Source organism: Poecilia latipinna, unplaced genomic scaffold (genome assembly GCF_001443285.1).
Source record: "Poecilia latipinna isolate Pla-1442-1.1 unplaced genomic scaffold, P_latipinna-1.0 Scaffold407, whole genome shotgun sequence".
NCBI classification, from domain to species: Eukaryota; Metazoa; Chordata; class Actinopteri; order Cyprinodontiformes; family Poeciliidae; genus Poecilia; species Poecilia latipinna.
Window position 1 is genome coordinate 241,678 of NW_015113023.1, and position 9,108 is coordinate 250,785.

A 9,108-nucleotide genomic window follows, 5' to 3' on the forward strand; every position below is an offset into this window, starting at 1 on the left:
CCTTAATATTGAAAAAAATATTTGTTCCACTAGCAGACTATTTCACTTACAAGATTTTTTTTTCTCCATTTTTGGTAAAGTAATCTGCCAATGTAACAGAACTGGGTTGCTAGGTAACGGGCTGGGCTTGGCTGGCGTTGCTAGGTAACGGCACAGTTCTCTTTGTGAAATAATCTTCCAGAGGAACAAGAACTTTTTGGCGTATATTAAGGAATTATTGTCTTAAAACAATCTCATATTTCTTACTGAAAAGTTATTCAAGTTAATTTTTTCTTATTTCAAGTATATTAAGATAATTGCACTAGAAACTGGATAAAAAGTACTTGGTAAGATTTTGTGGTTTTGCAGTGACAATTTATAATTTAGACAAATATAAAAGTTGTCAGCGACCACATTCCACAAACTTTACTTTGAGAAATATGGAGGTGGTTCATTATTTGTACATCTCTATAGAAATGTCCCAAAAACAAAATGGATAATCATTTCATAATGTTGCTGATTTTTGAAGGATATCAGACAAACCTAACCAACTGGATAAACATTTTCTCTGCCTGAAAGTGAGCATGAAGATTGTCGTGTTGAATCGGATCAACTTAATATTCTTGCTTGGATTTGTTAAAATGCAGAATGTATCAACAGCTCTGCTGATTAAGACGTTGACAGCAAATGCTAAGTGGTAGGGATACAAAGTGCATTCTTCCTGTGTCATGACAGCATTATAATTACATTAATAATATTTGATGGGCACATTTTCCAGTCCTGGTGACGGATCCAAATTGGAGCATAACAGTAATAATACTGACAGACTCGTTTTCTCTTTTTGCAGTGTTAGGTGTGTTGAGTAAGTGGCACACTATCGCTGCCAGCTGCGTACAATTTAAGCTGTTATCTTAAGTCTGTTTATTTCCACTGACAGTTTATTAGTCTCTCTGCTTGACAGATGGGTCAAAGAGGAAACTGTGCGTCCGCACATTAACTTAGTCTTCAGCAGTTAATTATTTAAAGGAAGGCAGCTGCATCTGGCTCCCGCTATAAATAAAAGACATCAGGTTTGGTGTTGAAGCTGACAGCACAGCAGGACAGCACATCATATCTGCCAGAAAATTACTTCATTACATGTTGTCATGATTCATTAAGGATGCTCTAATGGGACAGAAAGGATAGGCGACACATGCATGTAACATGAGGACATGCTCAACTGGAGGTCAGACGGTTTTTACAGCAGAAGATTTCATTAGATGCAATGGATTTTATTCATTTTAACTAGCTGTTAATTTCTGTGTTGAACAACAAACCACTTGGTTACTTTCTTCTCTGCATTTGAATTTCCTCCAGATTGCATCAAATTTAGTGGAAAAGCTTTAAAAAAAACATTAGACAATGTGGATGAACTTTTTGTGTCCAAACTTTTTGTCATATGGGTCAAACTGTGGAGTTGAAAACTAACAACCCAAAATCAAGCAAATAAAGAACTTCAATATTTTTTTTCTAAAATAAATATTTATTGTAGATCTAAGATTTGAAAGGGTTTTTTACTTTGGCATATAAAATATAAAGTTGAAAATTTTCTAGAAGAAAAAATTGTAATGGAGATTAATCTCAGAAATTTTCTAGATAAAAAAATGTCCGAACTCTTTAACTAAAAATAAAAGCGGTTGACGTGCCAGCAGAGCATTATAAGCTAGCAAAGTCAAAAATAAAGAACCATTCTCACTAACTGAGCTGTTCAAAAGAATCGAATCGCTAATGAACGACTTGACTTCCTTTAATCATATAAAGTAATCCTGGAGTTGTTTTCACAGACATCTTCAGTTTTTCTTGAGTGACCCGGTACTAAGCCATTTATCCATTATTTTTTGTAAGTTGGTAAGCTAGCTGTAGCATCGCACTTTGAGCTGATGTCACAGTAAAACAGTTGCTTACATGCGGTACCTTTCGGACCACTAGAGGGCGCCCAGGAACAACATTTTGTGACGGACTGACAGACATGCATCAGTGAACTCACCTCAAGTTTAACTGCATTCATTCTCTGGAGTATCTGAAAAACACACACAATTCAGGTAAATATTACTTAAATGTATACAAATATTCACATGTTCAAAACTTATTTTAATGGCTTTTAAACTAAAACCTCCTTGGTTATGCGCAAGAAAAAAATGAAACAAAATCCACATTTTTTCAAGAGTCAGTTGAAATTAGTCAGAGTTAGCTTCTCAGATATAAAATATGAAACTTCTTTGAGAAGGTGATCGATAAGAAATTAATGTTTATCAAGCCAAAAAGTGGTTTGGATTGGGATTATGTAGCCTCTATTAAACTCAATATGCAGCAATCAAGTATCTCTTTACTGTTCTGATCAACCTTTAGCCCTGTTAGCATCTCCATGGCAAAACTAAGTTTCTTATAAACTGATTTATTGCTCTGTAAAAAAAAAATAAAACAAAGAGGACAGTTTTCTTTACTGTTCTGAAGAGAGGAAGTTAAAAATGTCAACAGATTTTGGTCCTTTAATGATTTTGAAGAGGCCAAAATGAAAGTAAGTTTGACGCTAGTGTTCTCAAAGGGCCGGTTGTACCACCATGCATTGATAAAACCCATTAATCTGCAAAAATAATATCTGTCTCTGCATCTGGAATTTTTAAAACTAAATGATATTTAGTTTTAAAAATATCAAAACATTGTTTTAGAATTTTTTGCGATCAAAATCACAGAATTCTTGTTGCTAATTTAGACATTTTTGCAAGGAATTTTGCAATATTAATGACATTAAATGTGACTTTTGTTATTTTCAGTATCAACATCAAATAAGGTGGAGGAAGCAGTGTAGTAAAAGTGGGAAATGCTGCCACCTTCAGGTGGGAGTTAGCATCTCTTAAACCAAATTGACGATTTTCGCAAAAAAAAAAAAATAAAAAAATCACATTTATGCATTATGTTGGGATTTGTTGAGTTTGGATTCTAAACTTGAGTAATTTGATGTAATTTGGCATCTGGAGTCACATAAACGCTACGGCAGTCCAGATTTGGGTCACTGTATGGACAGAAGATTGTAGGTCTTTCTTGTTTTTTCTTTTTCTCCTGATTTGACCTTAATTTGATTAGAACAACAGACGATCCATGCTGTCCAGACTCCTTTGTAGATACAAAAGCACATGATCTGGTTGCCCTCCAGAGGGAGGAAGAGTCGGTTTATACAGCTTTGAACCCAGCAGTCAATAACTCATCAGCAGCCATGGCACACAAATACAAACAGGCAGTCAGCTGTGAACAAGAGAGCAGCTGCACATCCCGTCACACTCACAGCCCTCACCCTCAAACACAATTACACTTTTCTTTGTCACGCAGACATGCCTCTACAGAGCTGAGAAACGAGCACAATTAGACAGTTCACAGCTACGTTTCTGAAAGGAAAGTAGAGAGAAATGATAACAGAGGGATTTATGCTCACAAGGTGACAGAATTTGGTTAATCTCGCTGCAAAAATAAAATATTACCAAGTAGTTTTGGTCTAATTTTTAGTGAAAATGTCTTAGTGGACCTGAAATAATACAAAGCTAAGTAGGAGCTCGTGCAATAAACACAAGTTTTGAAATAATTGCAAAAACACAATTATTTTTGTGTCTTTGCAGTGAAGATGTATCCTCACAGATTCCTTTCAAGTTGCACTAACAGACCTGATAAACATGACATTCAGAAACAGTTTTTCCTTCATTCCTTTTCTAAATGAAAGTTCAGTCATAAAGAGTCACCTGCTACAAACAGAAATTCAAAAGTCAAATAGAAAGTTGAAGTAGCAGCAAAGCTAACAACTTTGAGGGTTCAGTGAAATATCAAACCTATAAAAACGGTTGGATTCAAGGATTCTCAGTTTCAGCTTTTTTCTTTATTTTATGGTTCTTGGATTTTTTTTTTGGTTTTAAATAATTTCATTAATTATATTTATTTATGACTTTTTAATACCAGACAGATTTTAATAAAAATATCCTTTTTATTTATAGTTTTAGTTTATAAAGTCTGGATGTTTCTCCCACTTTTTCTGTTGACATCAAATGTATTGTATAAATTAGTGTTCCAGCTTTACTTCCCATAAAAAGAGACTTTTCATAAAACCCCTCAATCTAAACCATTAATCTAATTAATTGAAGACTGCTCCACATGCTGAGCCTCCACCTTGTAATTCACACATCCACTTAATAATACAAGTCAAAGGAAATTATTCCCATTCAAAACTAGGAGCAGCTGCTGTTTGACATTTACAGATATACTCAGAAATATGAAGAGACTGTTGATTAGCATGTTACTCCGACCTGACAAGAGCTGAAATGAAATGAATGTTTGAAGAATTTAATAATTAGAAACTGAGGACTGCTTGTACTACAAACACAAAGGCTTCTAATTACAATCACCCTGAACAGTAACTATTACACCGCAGGTGAATCACACACCGTCATGTGATTTATGTCTTGAATAGAGGAAGTTGTTTTTACAGTTCCTCCTCCCCTTCATGTAATGCGTTGGTGGGTTGAAAAAGCCGTGCTCCTTATTGTTATCACTGGCTTACCTCATAACCTCATCCTTAATTGGCACATTGCTGCAACACTGGCAATTTCTGCTGTGTATTTTTAGACATCAAACCAAAGTTGCAGTTCTCTTGAGGTTTTGACGAGCATAAAACTCCTTCCTCCATTCAATTTAAGCTTTGAGGGGAAGAAAAAGCTCCAGTCTGTGTGATTTTATGTATTTTTCCTCAGTAGAGCTGTTGGTTGAAATCTATAAGGATGTTTTCACACCTGATAGTTCGGTAGACTCGGACATTTGTTACATTTTCAGCTGCTGCGGTTCGATTTTCACTCAACTAATTGAAAAACCAGTTCCCCTCCTCGCCTGTGGGGGCGCTGCATCAAGAATAACTGAAGGAAATGACAAAAGTCTCTTCAGAAGACACAGAGCAAAACTTCCTTATTCAAACATAAGCATAATATAAACGAGAATGGAGGCGTCAGATTTTAGCGGTTGGATGATTTCTCCATTGATATAAATTACTAGTTTGGTTTCGCCTATTAGTCGCTTGTCTCATCCTGGACCAGACGGTCCAGGATGAGGAGGAATCTGTCACAAAAATGGTCGTAGCATCCTGATTTCTTACCACATTTTTATAAAATATGACTGATGTTCTGATACGTAAAATATGTTTTCTCTGGATATAAATCTATAAACAGTTTGGTTTCTGTCAAGATGGAAGAGAGGACTAAACACATTCATCTTTTATATTAATCTAAAAATAGCTTTGATAGAGAGATAATGTAGCGGCCTCTCGGATTGAACAGCCAGACGCAGGGAGTTTGAAACGGGTGCAATTTAATCTCAACCTTTCTTTCCATTGACACCGTAAAAACTGTAGCATAAAACAAAATAATACAGAACCGTTGGACATACTCGGCTCTCGTATAAAATCAACATATCAATATTCAGTTATACACAAAAAAATACGTTATGTCCTTTAACTCGTTAATATACAGTTTCGTTTATAAACCACGACATTGTACTGTTTCTTAAATAAACCTATAACATTTCTTATTACAAATCACAATTACATATATTTATACCTCATTCTGCTTTCCGAGGGCGCTATTTTAAAGATTTTCTCCGGGTTTCTTTATAATCTAACGTTGTCTCATGTCGCAGGGTGTTGCTAGGTAACCACAGAATAAACAAAGAACTCTACCGTTCTTTAAAATGAAAGCAAAATTAACCACTAGGAGTCACTGTTGGACCAATGAACAAGGAGAATTTTCCAATTTAGCAGTTATTTACAGATAATATAAATTCCGATACGGACAAACCCTCCCGCAAAAGTAACGTCCAGGTAGAACATTTTAAAAGAAAGATGGGCCAGGTGATTGGCGCCGAGTTAAAATAAAAATTAAAAAAGAGAGGCACATAGTCAACTTCCACTGATTTCATTTTTAACAGGAAGCCTGTTTAGTTTGAGGCCTGCGTCCCTCCAACCGCTCCTCGCATATTTTTAAATACATTATCAATAAACAACAATAACAGCAAACTGGTAGACTAAATAATCCTTACCTAATAAAACTGAGAAAATTGGGACTCAAAGTGGCTCATGACTGTAATCTGCGGATGAACGTCCAGACTAATCCGGTTTAAACTGGTTTTTCTTTTAGTGCAGTTTTATTGTTGGATTACTGCCCCCTTATGGCCAAGAGAGGTATCGGTGGTCTAATTCACCTAACTAAATTTTGTTGTTTTCACACAAAAACATTTCATTAGGTTAACATGCGACAAAATCATATCTTTACTAGAATTAAACACAAACGCACACATATTTATCTGTTAATTTGAAATTAATTATTAATGTGAACTGCCCTGTTCCACTTCTTTGAGAACTGGTCAGTAATTTCACTTTACATAATTACATTTAGTTTGTTAAAATTTAACAAACCATGGCTCCTATGCTTACTGAAATATTTCATCCAGTTTGATGGTTGTTATGACTACCGCCACATTCTACAAACAAACGAGGGAATTAGTCCGGTTTCTTTGTATTGCAGGTTTAAAAATTACAGCAGCTACAGCAAAAGGGAAAATAACGCAGATAAATAAATTTAAACCACTTATATTCTGCTTTTTGCTCTGTGGGTCGGCTTTACTCTACACTTCATTTTCAAATGCACTTCCCTGCATTTGAAAATGTCTCATCATTTTCAATCAAGAAAAGCAAATTAAATATCAACCTTTGTTAGGTCCTCCTGAACATCTCTTATTTTTATTACATATCTAATATTTCTCTCACCCGACATGGTGTCCAGCTTTCATTGCTTCATTACCAGCAATGAAAACTCCAAAAAATGGAGAAAGAAAGCAGGACACCCACACAGATGCTTGAGGCAGGCCCTTCATGAATACTTTGTATATTCAGTCCTTGGTTTCGGTTTTGATCCACAGAGCCAATTTTGCTTCTGTGTAAACCTCACATCTAGAATTACTTGGGGGACGATGTCCTGCAACCTTTAGATGCATCTGCTTCAAACAAGCCTCAGTCAAATATTCAGGTCATTATCAGGACTCTGTAGCGCTGAATCTCATCAGGAAGAAGTTATGCACTCATTTGATTCTCTAATTTGGACCAGAGAAAACTTTAAAAGTTGCAGAACATCAACTCTCAAGGACTGGCTCAGAAAAAAGAAGAAACCTTTACCACGATTTTTTGACTCATCTTAATGCACAAGGGAATTCAAACCAAAAGAAAAACTCAGAGACTTCGCAAAAAGCAATGCAATGAAATAAAAAATACCTTATCAGAGATGGTGAGCCACAGTTTAAACAATGAAATGGATGGACTGTAAAAAAAAAAAATAAAAGAATAGGGGAAAAAATAATTTTTAGACCATCTGAAATCCCAGTTGTTTTTGACATTTTCAATTATCGTTAGAGAGTTTTTTGTTGTTTTTTCCTTCTTTCCCATTTTCAAGAGTCCAACAGTATAACTAAACAGTTTCTGCTTGTTTATGGCCTCTTAAAATAAAATTTGATGTTCACCATTTTAATCTGTCTTGTACCAACAATCTGATATCCTTCATTATGTTGCTCAGTTGTACAGAAAATTATTTGGTAGGTGTATTTTAAGTTTGTGACTTATTTTAACGTCGCAAAACAAAAAATAAAAACCCCCAAAAATCAGATTTTTGTCTTACAGTTATGTTGTTTTTAATGCATGGCGATGCCACTGCTGTGTGTGATTTAATGTAAGGAAATGTTCAGAGCATAAATACGTCTCGGCTCAGAGACAACGATTTACATTGCATTCATGGAGTCTAGAAATTAAAAACTGCAATTTATGCAGCACTATAGGTATGCAAAATTAAATCCAGTATGTTTAATTATTAAAAATGTTGTGTTTACATTCTAGACAAGTATGTAAAATGTAATTTAACATTTAAAGCGATTTCCCTGCTGTGAGTCGAACATTTCCACTAAGTCTCAGGCTCCAGGCTCTGAATCCGCAGCATGGGGCGAGTCAAAGATAATCATGGAAGAGGAGCAGCTAAATGTTTGGTGACTTTGGGTTTTTAAGATACAGACAATTTGACATGACATATGCAATTTGGAAAACATGTCACACCACCATAAGCTGCATAGACTGCATGACTCGGATTCCCACCTGAGGCAGAAAGAGGGAAATGTGGAGGTGTCTGCCTCCCACTTGCATTCAGATCTGCCTCACCCTAGCAGAGCATAAAGCAAGAAAACTGACATATTTCATGTTTTCTCCCTTTTTGTTGATAGGGAATCGGGTCATTGAGCTCACTGCTGCTTAGGCAAATCTGTCTGGCAGGAAAACTTACAGCATATTGCACTATGCTTCATTTCAACTCTAAGCTTTGCTGTAAACTATTAACTTTGTCAGATTTGCAACAGAGGAAAGCAAAGAGAAAGAGTTTGGCTTCACTATAGACATCATGCGTTTAAAAAGACATTTGTAAGAGGGCCGTTTTAAAGACCGATTATATATAGATATATATATATATTTAAAGAAAAATAACCCAACTGTAGAAGCCTAATAGAGTTTGGTGTGACAGATGTTGCAGCTAGAGTTTAGGAAAGGTTGCAAAGCTCTTCAAGTGCAAGTTGTTCTGCAGAAATATAAAAACAGTTATCAGTGAAGTGTAGTTGAGTTTATTGTAGGTTTAGGTCTAGAGTTGGGCGATATGGACTCATGATATTTTGTGATAAAAGTAATAGTATTTTTGTAGATAACTTTAGGTATCTGTGACTGAAAGGAGTGCAATTAATATCACTAAGCTGCACATTAAACAGTGCACACACTAACTGTTTAATCTTTATTTCTTGATGCTCTAAATATTAAAAAAATCAGTGGAGAAAACAGTAAAACTAACATCTCGACAATACGGACTGTTTTGGGGGATTTTAAACATTAATTGGAATTTATTGTGATAAAAAAATATCTAAATTCTTATGATAAAAAATTTAATCACAATAAATGATGAATGGTACAGATCTTGGCTTTGCTTTAGGCCAGGGGTGTCAAACTCAATTTCACCGAGGGCCACTTCAGCATATTGGCCCCCC

General features: G+C 35.4%; 1 long non-coding RNA gene across 1 annotated transcript in view; it reads right to left on the reverse strand.

Annotated features, from left to right (window-relative positions):
- LOC106950545 (uncharacterized) overlaps positions 1–9,108 on the reverse strand; it is a 105,640-nt gene that overhangs the window by 33,086 nt on the left and 63,446 nt on the right. Inside the window, exon 2 of the long non-coding RNA XR_001425634.1 lies at positions 2,006–2,038. This is a non-coding gene — a long non-coding RNA (uncharacterized LOC106950545). The remainder of the gene's footprint in view (positions 1–2,005; positions 2,039–9,108) is intronic.